The sequence below is a fragment of the Frieseomelitta varia genome, unplaced genomic scaffold (assembly GCF_011392965.1).
Source record: "Frieseomelitta varia isolate USP_RPSP 00005682 unplaced genomic scaffold, Fvar_1.2 scaffold_204, whole genome shotgun sequence".
NCBI classification, from domain to species: domain Eukaryota; kingdom Metazoa; phylum Arthropoda; class Insecta; order Hymenoptera; family Apidae; genus Frieseomelitta; species Frieseomelitta varia.
This window is the reverse complement of record NW_025109795.1, coordinates 120,920-141,383: the sequence shown is the minus strand read 5'-3', so window position 1 is coordinate 141,383 and position 20,464 is coordinate 120,920. Positions and strand designations below refer to the sequence as shown.

The 20,464-nt window shown below is 32.7% G+C and overlaps 1 long non-coding RNA gene across 1 annotated transcript in view; it reads left to right on the top strand.

The window, feature by feature from the left end:
- Positions 1-13,962, top strand: part of LOC122526960 — a 135,810-nt gene extending 121,848 nt beyond the window's left edge. The window contains exon 3 of the long non-coding RNA XR_006306253.1: positions 13,421-13,962. This is a non-coding gene — a long non-coding RNA (uncharacterized LOC122526960). The remainder of the gene's footprint in view (positions 1-13,420) is intronic.
- Positions 13,963-20,464: the final 6,502 nt, after the last annotated feature.

The window sequence follows — 20,464 nt, the reverse complement described above, 5'->3', positions numbered from 1 at the left end:
TGAAATATGAAATTTAAAGAAAGGGAAGACCCTTCAACGAGAAGAGTATACTCTTATATGAAAATATATTGTAGAATATTCGTTAATGAACGTTATGAAAATATATTGTAGAATATTCTCTCAAAGTTTGAGAAGGCAATTAATTCTGAGAAGAGTATAATCTTATATGAAAATATATTGTAGAATATTCGTTAATGAACGTTATGAAAATATATTGTAGAATATTCTCTCAAAGTTTGAGAAGGCAATTAATTCTGAGAAGAGTATAATCTTATATGAAAATATATTGTAGAATATTCGTTAATAAACGTTATGAAAATATATTGTAGAATATTCTCTCAAAGTTTGAGAAGGCAATTAATTCTGAGAGAGCCTCAGAAAAGAAACTGAATCATTGAATGTTTTTATTTTTTTTATTTTTTTTTTGAGAAACTCATCGCTGAATTACAAAAAATCCAGCAGCCGACACGAATTTCTAATTGCGTTCATAGAAACGCGAAGTCTCGCAAACCTTAAGTAACCAACGCTCGTGATTTAAGAAAAAAAAAAAAAAAGGAAATACTAGTTAACATAAAGAGCAACACCATCGTTCTAAAAATGTCCAAATTGTCCAGAGACCTAACCCCTTGACGCACAAATTAAATCGAAATTGAACGACATCAATTAAATTAAATTAAACGAACGATAATTCTAAGTAACTTAGAATATAGGATACGAGCGTCGAAATAAGCCGTGGAAAAATATTTTTTTTTTTTTTATTAAATGAACGATAAACGAAAAATACCTTTTTACATTAAACAAATGATACTTTTAGAATACAGGATATAATCTATTGAAAAGTGTGACTGTATCGAGCACGTAGAAAGATGTTGTTTTACATACATATCGGCCACCTGCGACTGGCAACCGATTGCGGACCATAACGAGTGACCGAAATCGTCGCTCTCCTTTCCATTTTGAACTCGTCGGTACGATATCACTGGACAGAAATGATTGAGAGGCAGCAAATTTATCATTTGTTTCGCCCGGATTATACATTACAGCTATGGTTATTATACACTATGGCTTAAATATACTTAAAACTGAGGAAATGTTGCAATTTTGGGAAAATTCTCGAACGCCTCAGAGAGACTTCAGTTTAGGAAACGCGACATTGTACGTCGATCGAACCGTACAGCAGATCGAGGAACTCGGCTCGTCGTGATATCGTGACACGGGATGAGGAAAGGACCTAGGAAGAAAAGATAGAGGAGGAAGGAAAGCCTTCTGATATATCGCACGGACAGTGGGGCGTCTTCTCGCTCGCGTAGGTCAGAAGAAAGGGACGAACGCGAGACGGCGGTAGCAGTTATAGAGATTTGTAGGGACAGGTTCCCGACTACCTACGAGCAGATGTTGCGTCCTAGCTGGGTAGGTGGAGAAGATCGCAGTAGATCTTCGGCGGTGGTGTTGCTCTGGCGAGGCCTCGGGGTCCTCTTCCTCCTAGTGTTCGTCCTCCTCGCGTCCTCGGCTCCTCCTCTCGTCGCCAGCGCGCACGTTCACCCCGCGTGCGTACACCTACACTTGTTCTTGCGGAGAAGCACGCCGGCAACCTACCTACCTACGTGATCCTGCCCGGCTAACACACTGCCACACTAACAACCGCCATTCTGCCTCTGTAACGGTACATCAGCCCGCTCCTATGCGCCTCTCTTGGCTCTCTTTCTCTCTCTCTCTCTCTCTCTGTGGCACTGGAGAGTCCTGCTGAAACTCGCGCTGATCGTGTCGAAATATCGATGACTGTTGCTCCAAAAATGTGACGTTTGCGCGGTACAGTGTTGGGATCGAGATTGCAGGATATTGTTATTGTTTCGAGTCTCATTAGCGACTTGGTTTTTAAAATAAAAATTGTGAAAGTTTCGTCTCGACTAAGAACTTGCTAAAGAAGTGAATAAAGGTAATTTCGAGGAATAAATAAATAGGGGTTGATAATTTTTGTGATTTCCAATTTGAGTTTGTAATTAAGTAAGTATGTATTGTTACATATAGTTCGATTGATCATTTTCTAACCTTTAAGTGGATTATTGGAACTGATTACAAGTTACATGCTACATTGTAGTTTGCTCGCAGCTAGATTCCTAACCTTTCAGAGATTCTCAACCTTTAAGCTCTTTCTAATTTTTGATTAACGATTGTATTGTCCGTTGATGTTGTATTGTATTAATTATATCAAAACATAATGCAATCATTAATTAAAAATTAAAAAGAGTTGCGACAGCCTCGATAATTCATTTAAAGGTTAGAAATCTGATAAATCTAGCTGCGAGGAGTTAAGTTGGATCATTGGGCCTGTCGTAGCCTCTTTCTAATTTTAAATTAATGACTCTATTATTATTATTATTATCTTCCTCTAATTTCTAACGACGCAAGGAAACATTTTGTTTTCATTTGCTAACTCTTGGTAGAAATCAAATTGTTGAATTTAGAATTGAAAGTCCACTGAAGAAAGGATTAATTTGTAGTTGTACCAATAATTTTAAAAAGTCACAATTACATTATAATATTTATACACGTGTCTTGTGTTATGATTTATGGATTTTCAATAATTATTTACATTCAATAGTTTATACATACAATAATTATACAATAATTATACGTTCCCAACGAATTTTTAATTATTGGCAGAACGTTTCAACAGCGGATGTGTTGGTGTCGTTCGGACTTAAAAAAATAATTGATTGCAAGAAGATTAGAAACAGTACGAAAATAATTGCTAAAGGGGTGTTTTTTTCAGAGTGTTGAGATTTCTCCTGATTTTTTGTCATTTCTGTCATCATAATTATTGTCAACTCTGTAATGTTTCAGCAAGTATGCAACCGATGAAAAAAACTTTCCAGGGCATTCGAATTTTTACAATTCGAACTTTTCACACTTTCACAGTAAAGAAACACGTGGAAGAAGAAACCTAACGTAGAGCTTTCGAAGCTGGAAGCTTCCCGCTTCGAAACGAGACCAGCTGGATGGTCGCGCAACTTTTTCTCAAGTCTCAAGATAAACGAACGATTTTTCCTCTCGTCGTCGTCGTCGAGTGGAAACCGAGATAAGACGGACGACTTCAACTCCTTCGAGTGAAAAATCTGCGAAAATACCAGTGCAAAATATTATATCGTACGTATACGTATACGTACGCGAACGCGTGATAAACGTGACACAAGGAGCACGTGCACGGTCTCGAAGCGAGCGGGGGAAAATCCTCGCGGAGAAAGGAGAATCGAGCGAACAGAGGAGAGAACGGGAGAATTCGACGTTGTAACTCCCCGGTCTAATGATCGCGCAATTCAAGTTGAACGACCGTTCGAGTGGTTTAACCGAGATTGGGCCCATCGATTATTTATAAACGAGCCGGTTCCTCCTGGAAGACGGCGGTCAGAGGACACGTACGTGGTTTGAAAATTGCCGAGCAATTAATTAGATGAGAGAATTCATGCTCGGGTGGTTAGTTAGTTGTGTATATATATATATATATATATATATATATATATATATATATATATATATACCGTGTGCAGCTGAACTTAGCAAATTAAACGGAAGAGAGAGAGAAAGAGAGAGAGAGAGAGAGACGCTTCCCATTTGGCTATTTATTACTTGTCACATTGGCCAAGAATAGCTAGTTGTAAGATTTCCTCGGAAGTAAAATTCGTCCGGGTGCGACTCGTCTTTGAAATAATTATTCGATCGTTAAGGAAAGAAACGTTAGCTCACTTTAGAGATTGATAGCTTCGATCAGTTCGATTTCCTTTAACCTTCCAAATTATACGAAAAGGAATTAGTCGAGGCGAATATAACAGTGAAAGAATTATCTGGCAGTTTCTCAGAAATTTTACAACAACTGACGAAATCTTTTGCAACAATATTAATTATTAATTATTAATAATATTGTTATTAAATAATTGCTATTAAACTTTAACATTCGTCGAGAAAAACCTGACATGAATTTACTGTTATCACGCAGAGACACATTTTGTATTTCAAATGAAATTTACGTACTTTAACAAACGATGAAGCAGCAGAAAATATTTTACGAATCGTGTATTGATGTGATATTGAAATTCATACATATGACATTGTAAAAATTCTCAGACAATTTATTTATGATCTTCAAGGTTACGCAAGTTGTAATCTCGAAGAGATGTTGAAAGCTTTACATTCTTCGTGAAAGAAAATCGAGAAAGAAAGTAAAAGCTAGTAAGAGGGACACAATTAAATTAAAGGCGTTGATTGGAAGGGAGCGAGGGAAAAAGTTGGGAACAGAGACGAAGAAAGTAGGTGGACTTGTAAAGTCACACAAACGAGAGTGAAAAGAGCAACGTGGAAAGAACTATTATAGAAAAGAAGGACAGACGTGACTTCGATCGGCCACGTACGACAGAGAGATTCTTATTCTCGATTGATCGATAGTCTGAAACCGAAACTATATAAGAAAAATAGAAATACAAACAGAAGCAAAAGTGATCGTTCGTGAAGATTTTAAATTATTATTGAAAATTAATAATAATAAAATTATTCCTCATATTCGTTTCAGTTATTTGACAAATACAAGGTATATAATGCTGATAATAAATTGGTAATTACTATAGCTAAATGATATTTAACGTCATGGTAATACATATCGTAAAGATGCAGTTGATAGAAATAAAATTATAAATTATAAATAAATGAATAATAAAATAAATTTCGTCTAATATGAGTATAAATTTTAAAAAAAAAATGATGCTCTATTTATGTGAATTAAACGAATTAATCATCTTGAATTAATACTTTTATAATGTGAGAGATTTGTTTAGAAGCAAAATCAATATTAGAAGAATAATGTATTGATAAAAATAATCCTGAAATAATTTGAATTATTAAAAAAATTTCTAACATCGATTCAAAATTTCATGTATAATTAATTATTTATTGGTGTTGGAAGATATATGATAATTTATTAATCTCAATTAATATTTATATAATATTAATATTTTAATAATATTTATATAATATTAATATTTTAATAATTATTTTAATAATAATTTATTAATCTCAATTAATATTTATGTAATATTATTATTTATTATATTATATTATATTAATATTATATTATTACTATTTATATATTTATTATATTATATTATATTGTATATAATATTTATATATTTATTAAGATAATTTATTAATATCAAATATATTTTAATTATAATATTATTTTAAATATAATAAAATTTTAAATACGAATGTCAAATATAATATAATATAATATAATATTTTTATAATTATATAATTTTAAGTGTAACATTTTTGTCATCATCACCAACTTGGAAATACCTCGTCAAACACGACAATACACGAAGATGTTCCCGACGCAAGCCAGAAAAATGGTAGAAAGATCTTCTGAAAAAAAAAAAAAAAAAAAAAAAAACGGCACATTCGTCCCAAGTCAACGTCTCTTCTGACGAATTCTAAGCTGACAGGTTCTCTACACGCGAAAATGAACGACGATGGTTTGACGGTGGTTGTACACCGTGTGCACGCGTGTGTACATGCACGAAAGGAGAGAGAGAGAGAGAGACGGAGCGAATAGAAAAAGTAAAGAAGAGAGAGAATGAGTGTGAGGAGGGAATTTGCAAGGAGAAAGAGGGACGACACACGCGGAGATGGAGGCGACTGCACGCGCGAGCGAATCGATGCACGAGCATGCGTGCTCGCGTGTGCGTGCCGCGAGTACTTTCACACGGAGGTGAACAACACGCGGCGGTATCCAGGCCAGGGGTGGCCAACCACTCCTCCTTCTACCGAAGACACTCTTCTCGTTCACTCTCCTTTGATCTTTCGATTTTTTTTCCAATTTTTTTTCTCTTTCCTTTCCCTCTCCTCCTCTTTTTCTTCTCAATCTTCCGGCGTTCAGATCGTCGGATCGTCCCTCGAGATTCTCCTTCTTTCTTTTATCTGTTATTCTCTCCTTGCAACCTTTCGACCTCTCAATTTTCCCACCCAGTCTCTCTTGATCTCAACCTTTCGAATCTATCGAGTCCCTCTTTTAGATCTTTCGTTATCGTAAAGAGACAGACTTTCTGTTTCTTTTTTTTTTTTTTTTTTTAGAATTACAGTCCCTGAAGACTGTGAGAGTTAGTCTCTTTCTTTCAGTCTCTTAATTTTTCAATTTTTCTGTTTTTGTTTTGTTTCAATTACTTCTTGATATATTTGTTCTTTTTTGTTCTTCCATCCGCCGAGGCAGATCCTTCTTTTCTACGTTTTATACTTTATCTTTGTTCTTTGATGCTTGCAGCTGCGCCTGTCTGCCTTCTCTCTTTCAATTTTTTAATCTTAACGATCGTTGCATTTTTCATCGGGATTATCATTTCTGTATCTATTTTCACTTTTGTCCAGTCTCGTTGCACGTTTCAGTCTTCTCCAGCTTTCGTTGGATCCTCGTCGTTTTAAAAGATATCTAAAATATACAAAGTAAAGTGTTCGTTATAATATTTAGTAGACGAGACAAATTTCTATTTAGGCTCCGTTTCTTTAGTTCATAAAAATTCAACACCAGAACTACCAAAGTGGCCGGAGTGATCAACTTGTAATTTTTCGTTAGACATTTTTAAAAATTTTTGTTAAGGCAATACATTTCTCGTGAAATATACGAATAAAAGTTTGCATAGTATTATAAAGTTGTGTTAGAAAGTTTCTCTATATTTTTCTCTTCAGTGTCTCTGACAATGGAAATTTTATGCTTTAATCGTCGGTAGTTCTAGCGTTAAAAATGCATAATAATCTAAACGATAATATCTAGAGAGTGAAAGCACGTGGCACGCGGCGTTTTTTCCGTGCAATCACACAGATATGGGTGATTACGAAATTTACTGTCGTTGACATAACTTCTAGTAGGAGGTATAATACGCACAATCGCATAATTGTACATATAATCCATGTATCGGATGCGACGTCTCACACGACAGTTTAGTCGTCATTACATAAATTAAATTATCGTAAATTTCCAAAGAAATTTATTGTCTTATATATCATAATCTAAATAATACGAATTGAATTTAACTCGAAGAGTGAAATATCTCGAAATAGTGCGTGAAAAACTGAATATAAAATAAACACAAGTATGAAATAAAATATAAAATAATAAAATATAAAATATAATGTAATAAAATCACATAAAATCATAAAATCAAAGTGACATAAAATATAAAATATAGTATAATAAAATATAAAATAAAATCACGTGAAATCATAAAATCAAAGTGACATAAAATATAAAATAAATATATATATTTTATTAATTTAAATTATATTTTATTATTTAAATATATAATAATGTAATTTGTTATTTATTTTATTAATTTAAATTGTATTTTATTATTTAAATATATAATAATGTAATTTGTTATTTATTTTATTAATTTAAATTATATTTTATTATTTAAATACATAATAATATAAAATAAATGTAAATAAAATAAAATAATAAATAATATAAAATAAAATAAATATAGGATGAACATCGTACAAAATGAAATAAAAGAAGAGACAAGTATAAAACGTAGAAACAATCATAAAATACACCCCAAAATAAATCAAATCCCGGTCAATCAAATTGATTCGCCACGATTTCCAAGTAAAACGCAAAGTTTCAAAGAAAGAGAGCCATTGAAAGAAAGGGAACTATTCGAGTCCTGTAGGAGCAGTTGAATTTCTCTTCGATTTTTGAGCTCGATTTCATTTCAGACGCGTTTTATCGCGAACGCGATGGAACGACTTGTGCCGCCGCCGGTTCGACGTTCGACTTTCATCCGTGGCACGCGGCAAATATTGAAGCTCACTTATAGATAAGACTTTTGCAGACTGGCAGGCGCACGAGCAAACGCGGCCGTGCAAAAGTGCCGCGGATTTTTCACGTCCGTTCTATCTCGGCTCCTCTCCTGTCAGAATCGTTCTGTGTGTGTGTGTGTGTCGTTCGTTCTCGTTACGTGTGCGTGCGCTAGGCTATTTCTAGGATAAAGAAGAACTTGTTGATAAACGGTCTGTTTGATCGTCGATAACGCGAATTCCTATCGCGGGAATTCTTCTTCACGAAACGCAGCTTTAAGATCGATTCTATTTTGCAATTGTGATCCTCTGGGATGGACGACAGACGTCGTTAATTTGAATTTAGATTACTGAAGTTCGTTTGTTTAATTTTATTCCGCGTTCTAGAGATTGATAGCACAGAATTGAATATCATTCCTCTTAATGATTGATTAACAATAATAATTCGTAATAATAATTACGAAAAAATAATTATCAATTACGGTCACTTCTTTCAATCGAAAAATAATATTGAACAAACTAAACGTGACGATGTACTCTCCACCGTGTTTATCCTTAAACATTCGCGTGTAAATAAAAATTAGAATAATTATTAAAAAGAATCTCGAAAATTTAAAATTTAAAATTAATATATATTTAAAATTTAAATTTAAATTTATATATATATATATATAAACATTTTTACAACGAAAATTTAAAATTTAAAATTAATATATATTTAAAATTTAAAATTAAAATATATATATATATATATATAAACATAACTGTTTCAAACGATATTTGAAACGCTGTAATAAATGAAGGTTCAATTGTTAAGGAAAGAAAGAAATTTTTCTCTTGATCGCCCGATCGTTCAATTCTGGCAAAGTGGAGGGAATCAAGGGTACGTAGCTTCGTTAGGGAACATCGTAACGTGTTTCCGTGACACGGAAGTCGTTCCCAATTACTCTGATGTCGCGTGGATTGAAGTCGGAGGCACACGAAACATATGTCACTGCCGCGGATGATCGATGCCGCTGGCCCGTGTAACGCGACCGCTGATGAATGCAGCCAATGACTCGAACAGGGTGCATCCGGGTCAATTAAGATCGACGAAATTAATATCGGAAGCCAACCGGTGGCCCGCTTCGCCTGTTTTCAACCCTCCCCTCCCCTGATTCCGCGACGTTGCGTTAAAAACCGTGTCACCTCGTTGCATCTTGGTGTTTCTGTCATTCTTCCTTCTTTTCTTTTCCATTTTTTGTTTTAATCTTTCCATTTAACTTAAGCTCATGATGATAATATTGTATCAGAAGTAGATAAATTTCTTTTATTCTTTTTATCGTTAAATTAATTGTTAATTAATTTCACGTGTATCACCTCGTTAAATTGTTAATTAATTTCACGTGTATCACCGCGTTAAATTGTTAATTAATTTCACGTGTATCACCTCGTTATCACTTCGTGTTTTTATCATTCTTACTCCTTTTCTTTTCCATTCTTTTTTTTTTTTTCTTTCCATTTAACTGAAGCTTAAGATGATAATATTGTATCAGGAATAGAAGAGGGTTCTTTTTATTGTTAAATTGTTAATTAATTTCACGCGTGTCACCTCGTTGCATCTTGGTGTTTCTGTCATTCTTCCCTCTTTTTTTATCTACTTTTTTTTTCTTTCCATTTAACTTAAGTTCAAGAGAATAATATTGTATTAAAAATAGAAGAGGATTCTTCTTTTTGTTGTTAAATTGTTAATTACTTTCATGCGTGTCATTTCGTTGCATCTTGGTGTTTCTGTCATTCTTCCTTCTTTTCTTTTCCATTTTGTAAATCTTTCTATTTAACTTAAGTTTAAAATGATAATATTGTATCAAAAATAGAAGAGGATTCTTCTTTTTATCGTTAAATTGTTAATTAATTTCACGCGTGTCATCTCGTTGTATCTTCGTGTTTTTTATCATTCTTTCTTCTTTTCTTTTCTACTTTTTTTTCTTTGTATTTAACTTAAAGTCAAGAGAATAATATTATATCAGAAGTAGAAGAGGCTTCTTCTTTTTATTGTTAAATTGTTAATTAATTTCACGTGTGTCACTTCGTTGTATTTACGTGTTTTTGTAATTTTCTTTTCTTTTTTTTTTTTTGTTTAATTTTGCGTTGAAAGTAGCATTAAAATCATAAAATACGAGAAGATTCTTCCTTTTATATTGTTATTATTGAATTATAGACATGTGCCACCTGCGTCTTCGTGTTTCTATGATTCTTTTTTTTTCTTTTTTATCCTTTGTAATTTTCCCTTTCCTTCTGCCCTTTCTATTTATAATTTTCACTATAACTTTCGTTTGAATTTTACCGATGAAATTCATTCGACTAATTCGTGTTCTTGTACTTCTATATAATACCATCTGACTCGAATATTCACGTATCACTGTCCTATTTACTTTATTATTACACCGTTGCGTCATTGCCAAAACAATCTATTTATAACTGTAGAACCACGCTCTATTGTTAGTTCTTCTCCGATAAGAAAAAGAAGCATTTCAATCAACGAAAAAAAAAAAAATTTCAAACAACAAAAAAAAAAAAAAAAAAAAAAAGAAATTCTAACTGCAAACGATAAGCAAATTTTCGTGAATGAAAAATCAAAAATTTCTTTTATACAATATTCTCATATAATTCCTCTACTCGTTATTTCAACAAATTAATTAATTTTCTTTAGTAGACAAAGAAAAAAATAATACAAAAATCTCGCGAAAACATTCTTTCATACAATTTTAAATTCCTGTATACACCAATATTTCACTCAGTTGTAACTTTTGTTAGATCAATCTAAAGGAAGTTCATTAAAATTTTCATAGACGAAAAAAGAAAGCGAGAATTTTTCTTTTCTATAAATTTTTGATATATAACAGGGACGCTCATTTTATTTAAATTATTTTCTTAAATTATCACCGCTAGATGGCAATCTAGTTTATTAACTAATATTACAACTTCTTTCAATTTCCTGACTCAACCAACTGTGACTTTCTTGATGGATCAACAGGGAAATAGCACGAGCTCTCGCGAACTCGTGTTCTTGATATTCTTTCTTCCTCGAGCTTTCATGCGCTGGTTTCCTTCATGCACTCGAAAAATGTATATTCGTGTCACGCTAAGCAGTTAGTGGTTCCAGCGACAATGCAACGTCGTTAGATTGTCACAATGACGCTATCTCGGCCATAAATTAACGTGGCACAAGCATGTTGAAACGTGGAATTACGTAGGAGTAAAAGAGCATGCACTCGGTTCTCGGTTGTTCAGCCGCTGAAAAGACGCTGTTTCCTAGCATTGGAGAGTAATCGTTCCAGGCGTGAGGCCCGACAGCTGATTTTGAAGCCGCGACTATCAACTCGTCCTCACTCTCTCCTTAAAACGTTGCACGTCCTCCTAATCGCCCTAAAACTGTTTCAACCTTCGACACACGCAACGCCGAAATCGTTTTCCCTTCTCTCGATTTGGAGAGACTTCAGTAATTCGACGTTAAATTTGTTTGTTTCGATCGATAGATCAAATTGTTATCGAATTCTTTGTTTTCTCGAAGAAATCGAAGTTTTGATGTACGGTGTGGATTGAAACGAATGATTGAAGTGAAATATTTCGAGGACTCTGAGAAACTAAGCAAGGATGAAGTGTAATACGATTTTCGATACGATTTTCTCCGATCTTCAAGTACTGCAAATACGAAAACTAAATAATTCGTAAACTTTTCAAATTCGCGGTTTCTCAGAATTAGTTGAGGAAACATACGTATATTTATATACTATTTTGTACTTATTATCTTATTATCTTATATACTATACTATCATAAATATACATACTATCTTAAAATTTTATTATATTAAATTACTTAGCTTTTAAAATAAATTGAGAAATATTCGAACATAGTCGTATTTATTGTTTACTATTTTAGTACTATTTTATATTTACTGTATTTACTATTTACTTTTTTAGTACTATTTTATATTTACCATGTTTACTATTTACTTTTTTAGTACTATTTTATATTTACCATATTTATTATTTATTTTTTTAGTACTATTTTATATTTACTATATTTACTATTTACTTTTTTAGTACTATTTTGTATTTACCATATTTACTATTTACTTTTTTAGTACTATTTTATATTTACCATATTTACGATTTACTTTTTTAGTACTATTTTATATTTACTATATCTACTATTTACTTTTTTAGTACTATTTTATATTTACTATATTTACTATTTACTTTTTAATATATATATATTTACTATATTTACTATTTATTTTCTAGTATATATATTTTAGTATATAAACATTACAAGTATATCATAAATACACTTAAAACTGAGAAAATATTGCAATTTTGGGACAAAAAAGATTCCAACGCAAGACGTTGAATATATTAATACATACTGTGTATTAATATACTGAATATTAACGCTGAGACATGTAATAACTGTACTTGACAAATTTTCCAAAAAAAAAATATAAAAAAAAATTGTATATATTTTACTCTTTGAACAAAGTCGAGAACCTCTCCTTCCTTTCTTCTTTCCAAGATTAATAAAATTGTAGATTGGCGATCAGTCGATCGTCAGGCGAGAAATGATGTTGTAAGCGTCGCGCTGAAGAAACCGTTCGCGCGAGGATCGCAGGTGCCTAGGGAGAATTTAACGTCAGTGTGCACGATGTCGGCATACCGAAGGAGATCGAGAGATTCTCGAAGGAACGAGAAGCTGACTGACGCGAGTCTCTGACCGTCGTGCACGCACGGTGCATTGCCCTCGGACTTAGATAGAATCGCCTACACCCACACCGCGCTCCTTTATGTCACTCTCCCGCTGTTCTCACTTCTCTTTCTTTTCCTCTCTATTTCTTTTTTTCTTTTTTTCCTCCCCCTTCGCGGAATCAGCTTTCCAATGCTCGATTGAACAACGTCGCTGGGAAACGGAAACTTTCCGACGAGAGGGATTTGCTTCTCCTCCTTCTTTTTTTTACTTCTCGGCCAGTCGAGTCGAAATTTTTCTTCTCTTGGCTCGTGGAGTGAACATCTGTGAAACATTTTGATTGGGTTAGGTTATTTGCGAAAGCATGACGTCTACGTAATACGTGCAAATAATTCAAAATCTTGCGCTGTATTTAATTTATTTCGAGAAATAATTGTTGCATCTCTACCAGTTTCTCACTGAAATCATTCGAATGAAAGAATAATAATTCTTTCGTTGCTAGATCGGTTAGAGAATGTTTCGTTGTGAAGGTGATTGATACTATACCCTTTTGCGAAGCTTTTCAAAATTTTTATGAAATGATTCTACTCTACTTTTCAGATTGGTTTCAAATTTTAATGCAAATCGTTGCAAACGTGTCCCACTACAGTTTCAATAAAATATTTTATGTTTTCTATGTTACATTTCGTATTACACATGTTTTATACATATTACATTTCTATAGTGTATTTTATACTTTCACGTTCTTGGATAATTTTTGAAGAAAATTAAGTTTAATTAATTAGCTTCGTTTTGATTTCCCTCTTTTACTAAACTAATTTTACTGAGACTAATTTTATGTCTCGTTTGTTTCTGTTTCAGGTATTTCTAAGAGTTTCTTTTATCGTTCGAAAGCCATACCGATCAACTCTAAATGATAAAAGTAAGTTACGATTATTCTACAAATGTACATACGTACATATATTATGAAAGTGTCATGCGTTTTAGACATAGGTAATTATGTTGGAACGATGTTAATTTGGAAAATGTCGAGTTCAGCTTCCGAGAGATTTGTATCGAACCTTGACTATTAGGCTATTTTTACAATTTTCGTCTCTTTTTAAACTTAACATTTGAAGTTTAATCAAATTTTTGCGAGTCACTGATAAATTCATCATTAATTCAGTCATAATAAAATTTCTTCAATAATTCGTAGCCAAAAAAAAAAAAAAAAAAAAAAAAAAACAATGCCTCGATTTTCACATTTAATTTCATGCTTTAGTTGCAACAATTTTAAATTGATTAATCAATAATCAAGTGCTGGTAACTCATCTTATCACAGAACCTAAAAAACTAAAAAAAATTAAAAAAAAAACAAATATCACTGCTTGAAAAAAACGTATCGACTTTCACATTTAATTTCATGTTCCAATTTTAACATTAATAAATTGATACACTCGAGTACCAGTAAAAAAAAAAAAAACAAATATTACTCTTTTAAAAAAATACATATGTATCGATTTTCACGTTTAATATCATGCTACAAGCTTTAAGAGTAAATCGACGTATTTTACGAAACCTGTTACGATTTTAATAATTGGTAGTCACTAAACCTGTGGGTAGTATTAATTATGTCACCGACATTTCACGAGGCAAGACCTTATTACACCTCGAGTATTTCCATCTTTTCTACGCTGGCGATGATCCCGTGAAAAAACGCTGGGCGCCGCGGTATCGCGTGCTGCGTTTCACCGCAAAATAAAGTATGGCAAACGCCACGCTGACAACGAGTGGAGGCGAGAAGTCTCTCCGTTCGGTTTTATCGTGTCACAAGGGGACGCGACACACCGTCTCTCTCGGCGCGCTGCGTGTCGGTGTCTCGGGTGCGCGAAAGGCCGCGAATAAAATTCCGACCGCGAAAGAAAAGTGGGACGCGCGTGTGCTGGCCGGCCAACAGCCGCAGAAACTGCACATTTGCATCTCTGAATAACCATACGTCACCAGCGACCGCCACCAACCGCCGTATAATAATTGCTCAGACTCGCGAGATTTCACCCGATTCCACGCTTGGTTCCCTCCTCGGTTCGAACGTTGTCGGCCAATCTACAATTAATCTTTTGTTTCTCCATGTCTCTTTTCTAAATAATCGATCGCACCGAGACAATGTGAAATTGTTCCGCACACATATCGGACATTTTTTGTGGAATGACGCGTTTAATTTAGTTTCTCGCGAATTGACAAACATTTGTAGAATAATTGTTTCGAGTCTGTTGTATCGTAGAGAATATTTATGTATATTATATTATATACACTATTTACGTAATTATATTATATATGTTATATACGTTAAATTTATATTTTTACGAAGATAATTAAAAGTGCTTTGCATTTTGGAATTATTGGACATTTTATGGAATTACGCGTTCGTTTTAGTTTCTCGCGAATTGACAAAAATTTGTAGAATAATTGTTTCGAGTCTGTTGTGTCGTAGAGAATATTTACGTAATTACATTATATACATCATTCAAGTTAAATTTATATTTTTACGAAGATATTTAAAAGTGTTTTGCATTTTGGAATTATTGGACATTTTGTGGAATTACGCGTTTATTTTAGTTTCTCGCGAATTGACAAAAATTTGTAGAATAATTGTTTCGAGTCTGTTGTGTCGTAGAGAATATTTACGTAATTACATTATATACATCATTCAAGTTAAATTTATATTTTTACGAAGATATTTAAAAGTGTTTTGCATTTTGGAATTATTGGACATTTTATGGAATTACGCGTTCGTTTTAGTTTCTCACGAATTGATAAAAATTTGTAATTTATTTTATTGTGATTCAAAAAAGTAATACACACGGTGTCTTCGTTGAACAATTTCGTTTCGAATCTGTTGCATTGTCGAGAATATTTCAATAATTATTAATAATTAACAGACAGACGAACGTTTATGTGAATTTATATTTCCGTGAAGATAGTTGTAGGAGCAACATCTGTTTTACTTTATTTTATACGACGTGTTTGAAGATGATAGATTTGAAAGTGTAGTTCAAGCCTCGATTATTAATAATTAATAGAGAGCGGTTATTTCTTTACATTTCGATTCCTATATTACCTCTGTGTTTGTAATAACAGTAATTCAAGGATTTGGATTTAACGATTTGAAGAACAAGATTTATGCGTAGCGTTCATTATGCATAATATTATGCAGCGGAGAAAGTTGAGACGTGTGATTTAAGTCGGAGAGTCGAGATTTCAACCGGAGAAAGTGGGGTTTAGGTTTATTGTTTGTAGATTTTAGAATTTTATCGTTATTGCTATGGCAGAGCGTTCAGAAACGTTCTAAGAAACCAGTCAAACACGATTGCACAAAAATTCATCCTCGTGCTAAAAGAGATGAAAAAGTAAACATTTTATTTAAATTTACTTAAGATTATTAAATTTAATATTAATGAAACATTAAATTCAAACGGATTACTTTGCATTTATCAGGATATATTTTACGTGTATATTTTGCGTCGTATGAATTTTTAACCTAAACTCAACAGAAACGTCTAAAAACCCGCAATCCGATTGTTATAATTGTATATAAATAATAAATATACTTGTTACATCGAATAAATATTTATTCAAGATGGCTGACAATCAGAACAGCGCAACAGTTACAACAATTGTTTTTTTCTTATAAAATAACAATATCCACAGTGTCTCCTGGCATGTTGCCTAGAATTTTTTTGCATAGTGTGTCGTGCATATACGTTGAAGGGATGGACGACTATGTTTGCACAGCTGCAAATGGAACGATCGTGTAAAGTGTAAGGAGAATGTACGATAGGACATTGTCAGCGGATAGATTCTTCTTTCGTTTGGTGTTAAAACGTTGCTGGCCATTTTCCTTAATATCGTCGGGCATCAGTCGAGTTGGTTCGATCGAAAGATCCCATTTAAGGCTCGTTTTTCACGAACAAACGATAATTGTCCAGAAAATTTTTGATATTTTTTTCTTTCCTTCTTCGAATTTTTAAAGAAAGTCGGGAAAGTGTTTTTATTCAAAGTAAAAGCAGACTGCATTTCAAAACAGAGTGTACATTATTTCAGAAGAGGAAAATTTTTAAGCAACGGATGGATTTCAAAGGCGTGTCGTGAAAGTTGAGGATTGTCAGTGTGATTGGCAATGAATTAATTTTGAATAATGGCACATCAGTTTATTTTTGTGACGTTAATAGTAGCCAGACGACAGAGGCTTCTTATAGTTAATTTTCTTATATATTTTTATAGTTAATATACTTTATATGTTATTATATATTTATATACTTATATGTTAATATAATAAATATACTTATTATATATTTATAATATTTATAATATATTTTATAATATATTATATGTTAATATAATAAATATACTTATTATATATTTATAATATAATTTATAATATATTTAATATACTTATATGTTAATATCCTAATTATGACATATTTAACATACTTATATGTTATTATAATATACTTATAATATACTTTTATAGTTAATATTCTTAATTTTCCCTTAATATTTATTTCTATTATACTCTGTAGATAAACGTGATTTAACCGTAATGAGACTAGGAAAATCAAAAATATGAAACCACGAAACTTCCCAGTACTTGAATTACATGTACATCAATTAAATAAGTTTGAATTAATCAATCCCAAAAGAGGGAAGAAAATTTGGCAAGAATTTCACTCGTACGTTCGAGAATTTCCAATATATTTAAATTAAGTATTAGATATTTAAATTTTTATTAAATTTAAAATTTTTTATTAAATTTGATATTTAAAACTTATCAAATTTAGCATAGAATTACGAAATTTTTAATTACAATAAAAAATTACATATTGAAATAATAATAGTTATATTATATATTATTATAAAATACATAATACAAAAATTATAAAAATTATAATTTTAAATTATTGTAATTATAAATTATAAAAATTATAATTATAAGTTATAAAAATTTTAATTATAAAAATTATAATTGTAAATTATAAAAATTTTCTTTCAACGCAAGACTGATAAAGTTGCCGCGCGGTAATTTCAAAATAACCAACTACGCAAACCAACATGATAGAATAAATTTGTCAAATAGTCGAGGCATCTCCAGTATTTAAACTGTTAGATAAACGCGCAAACACTCATCTGCGATTCCAAGGTGTGCGAAAGACGGACGAGGAACGCGGATCATTCTCCCTGAACAAAGAGTCGCGCGAACTATATCGAAGCCTGGTGTCGCCGAACGCCTACGCGGCGCGTAATTAAAAAACGCCGACGCTCGAAACAAATCAATAATCCGACATTACCATAATGGACGCCGGGGCTCATTATACTGTCAGATTCAAGGTGCAACACACGTGTCCCGCCGCGATTATGCGATCGGTGACTCGTGCGTGGCATTGCAACGTGTCCCGCTGCGTCGTTCCCTCGACATTTCGCGATCGTCGTCTCGATAATCGTTAGCCTAATCGTTGAATGTCCCTCTGATTCATAGTTTCGCTGGTTGGTCGCAGGCTCAGTTTCATAATTAATCAACGTGGTGTAGAGATTCGCAGGGGGAAGGAAATTAAGATAGAAGTTCGACTCGTTAAAAATCCCCTGATTTCTATATCTTCTCGCAAGTTGGTGTTAATTGTATAATTAATCAACGCGAGAGGAAATTAATGTAGACGATTGGTCGTCAAAATTAGAATAGAATCGTTTGACTCGTTTGAAATGTTTTTTTAACAGATTATGTTTTTGCAAGTTAGTGCTAATTTTATATTTTTATATTTTTATATTTTTATATTTTTATATTTTTATATTTTATATTTTTATATTTTAGCAAGTTAGTGCTTGTAATCGAAGAGAATTAAGGTAGAAAATCGTCAGAATTGTCGAACAATTAGAATAATTATTAAATATTTGGAGAAATGAAATAGTTCAAGTAAATTTGTGTAAAATATCATCGAAAATTCCGAGAGAAAATGTGAGATTAATGTTTAACAAAAATTTAAATGGAAGATTACTAAAATTATTAAGCAACGAAGGTAATACGTACGTGAAAATGTTCGTATTTCCAGGTAGACAGTGAACTTTCATTCGTATATTTTATAAAAATACTTTGAATTCTGTAACGTTACGAAAAATTTTTAATTCGTCAATTTCATTACTCTGGTATTAATTGCAAAAGTTATCGAAAAGTTTTGTTGGAACAAAATTAGAAAGTCATTTCCTGAATGACATTTGTCAGAATATTTCTTTTCCTAGGTAAAAAAAAGAGAAGGTAAATCTTTGTTACTTGATTTTTCTTTGACCGAATATTGCAGTAATTTAAAGCTTAAAGCTGCAATTTTATTTTCTATATTTGGCACACGTCGTTATTATATTATACGTTATTGACGTATTAGCAATTGATAACAGCAATTACTGCTACGTGGCAATTATAGGTTTCAAATTACCATTAGAGGGACCCTAATCGATATTATTAATTTATAGTAGAAACGGGCAGAAATAACAGATGCGCGCACGTGATATAACATCTGAGTGTTCGAACGATTTACTCCATTATTTATTCGATTTGTCTGATTATTGATAATCATTATCAAATTGTACATTTAATATTTGTTCATAGCATAATATTATCAAATTCAATAATATATCATTATAGACACCTCTAAAAATTAGGCAACAAACACGAACGACTTTAACATCATCAAAGCGACTTAAACAATAATTGACAAGTTCTTCGTTAGAAATTTTCGAGGTCTTGAACGACACCTCTAAAAATTCGACGCTCGGAGATCAGTCTTGAAAAAAGGGGGCATGAAGATTTTCATATCACTAAACGCGACCTGGACTATATATATATATAATTGATAAGCTCTTCGTAGAAATCTTCGAGGTTTCGAGAGACATCTCCAAAAATTAGACGCTCGGTGATTAATCTTGAGAAAGGTGGCATGAAGATTTTAACAGCGTGAAAGCAATCTGAACAATAATTGATAATATATATAATTGATAAGCTCTTCGTGGAAATTTTCCAGGTTGGAGAGACGCTGTTTTCGAAGTTGGTGGTTCAGTTAAAATGAAAAGAGAAGGAAAAAAGCGCGAGAAGTTGGACGCTGGATGGTTTTCGCGCGACGACGGATGGAATATTTAGTCGAGTAGTAGTATAGGTCGACGTAGCCGGCGGGAATCGAGAATTGGCCGCGGTTCGACCCGCGAATTCCCAGACTTTCCAAAGCTGGAAATGTCAGGAGGCTGCGGCGGCGTTCGCTGCCAGCTCGCGACCTTTGTCGCGTCTCGCCGCGCGAATATGTACGTCGCTGCCAGAGATAATTGCTAGCTTGATCGGTGACTGCTGTCTACCGGCTGATTCGAGCCACCGCGCCGCCAACTATAATGGATCCAACAAGCTCAAATTATTTTTGGCCGTACCGGCGTACCGCAGGAACGAACGATTTCTCGTTCTAACTTTCTAACTTGTAATTCCTCGTATATATATTTTTAATTCTGTTTTTTTTTTTTTTTTTTTAAGAATATTTTAATTGTAAGTGCATTTACGGATTTTTGTGTATTTTTCTTTATTTTATTTCTTTTTATTCTTCGAAGGAATTTTCGATCACCTTCGAATGCTGCAGCATCGGCAAAAATTCTAACGCACTTCTTTTCAGAGGCTTTGTTGTAATACAAATGTTTGAGTATGAAGGAGTATGTTAATTTCTTTGCAATTTTTTTTTTTTTTATTATCTTAGACGAACAAGGATATCTTCTGCTCCTGGAAAGATTCTCATTCGTTTGCTAATTTTGATCGAAGAATTGTTTTGGATTGAAGAATTTTGACTAGCTGAAAAATTTCGAAATTTATTTATTTATTTATTTCTCGGACACTTCTCTTCAAAATTT